The following is a 1,652-nucleotide window of genomic DNA, read 5'->3' on the forward strand; positions in this document are numbered from 1 at the left end:
CCCCAGTGATTTGCTTATTGAATAAAGGTACATTTTTTTTGTTCACATTTACCTGTTTATTAAAATTGCTGTCAATGTTCATTAAAATAAGCCCTCCCCTGAAAATAAGCCCTCTGGTGTTTTTCTGTCCAAAAAAATTAATAACACAGTGTCTTATTATCAGGGAAACACGGTAGCTGTGTGGCCCTAGGCAAGTCACTTAACTCTGGTTGCCTCCCTTCCCCCTCCCAAAAAGATAGCAAAGTGATTTTTCTACAGGGCAGGTCAGATTGTGTCACTTCTTCCTCCCCCTCCCCCTCACTGATCTCCAACAAATTCTAGTGGCTTCCTATTATTTTGCATGATCAAATATAAAGTTCTCTGTTTGACATTTAATGCCATAACTTCCATAAGCTACCCTTTCAGTCATTTTATACTTGACTTCTCCCCCATGTACTCTACAATTCAGCAGCAATGGCCTATTTGGCATGCCTTGAATATGACCTTCCATCTCTACTCTCTATACCATTGAATTGGCTGTCCCCTAAATTTAGGAGCTTGCCCTTCTATCTCCTGGTCTTCTTTCCAGACTCAGCTGAGGAGTGACCTTCTACAAGAGGTCACATTTTCCAGGGTTACCCCTTTTCTAATGCCTTCCCTTTGAGATCACTTTACATGTTCAGTCTAGATCACATAGGAACACGGTAATTTACATGTTGTCTCCCCATTAGAATGTGAGCTCCTTGAGGGTAGGGACTGTTTTTGCTTTTTTTTTGTATTGTCAGCACTTATCACAGTGCCTGGCACATAATAGGTGCTAAATAAATGCTTGTTGATGAACTTCCTAAAGACCTCTTGTAGGAGCTTTTCTGACTCAGAGAATCAGAAATAGTCCAGAGCTGGGAGGGCCCTTAGAACATGAAACATTGGAACTCACAGAACCCTTAGAACACGGAAAGTCTGGGGCAGCTAGGTGGCAAAATGAATAGAGCACCAGCCCTGGAGTCAGGAGGACCTGAGTTTGGATCCGGCCTCAGACACTTGACACACAAGCCATGTGACTTTGGGCAAGTGACTTAATCCTAATTGCCCTCCAAAAAAAAAAAAAAGAACACAGAACATCAGAGCTGCAAAGGGCCTTAGGACAGAGAATGTCAGAGCTGGAAGGGCCCTTAGAACATGAAACATTAGAACTCAGAGAACCCTTGGAACACAGAATGTCAGAACTGGGAGGGACCTCAGAACATGAAATGTCAGAGCTGGGAGGGCCCTTAGAACATGAAACATCAAAACTCAGTGAACCCTTAGAACACAGAATGTCAGAGCTGGGAGGGACATTACAACCTAGTTGATCATAGTTAAAAGGGCCTTACAATTCATTTTTTCTAGCCCCCTTATTTTACAGAAGAGGAAACAGATCCAGACAGGGAAAATACCTTGTTCAAGTGACACAATATGGGAGTGATTAACCCTGGCAAATATCTGTCTCAGAACTTCTGCAAATCCTTTGCAATTAATAGTTCCCATTTTATAGAAGAGGAACTGGGCTGTGTATAGCAAGGCTTTTGCTCAGGTCAGTGAGAGAGTCTGCCATGGGTTCCCCAAGGCCCTCCCAGGTTGGCTGGGCTTTGGGTAGCTCCACTTCCCACCTTGTTTCCTTTTTTTACCTGCCT

The 1,652-nt window shown here is 43.3% G+C and overlaps 1 protein-coding gene across 1 annotated transcript in view; it reads right to left on the reverse strand.

The window, feature by feature from the left end:
- MED18 (mediator complex subunit 18) overlaps positions 1 to 438 on the reverse strand; it is a 20,896-nt gene extending 20,458 nt beyond the window's left edge. The window contains exon 1 of the mRNA XM_069079472.1: positions 427 to 438. The gene's annotated coding sequence lies outside the window, so the exon portion shown is untranslated. The remainder of the gene's footprint in view (positions 1 to 426) is intronic.
- Between the last annotated feature and the right edge of the window lie 1,214 nt (positions 439 to 1,652).

This window comes from Petaurus breviceps, unplaced genomic scaffold (assembly GCF_028583685.1).
Source record: "Petaurus breviceps papuanus isolate PSGF00001 unplaced genomic scaffold, PetGlider_PUasm1.0 91041, whole genome shotgun sequence".
Lineage (NCBI taxonomy): Eukaryota > Metazoa > Chordata > Mammalia > Diprotodontia > Petauridae > Petaurus > Petaurus breviceps.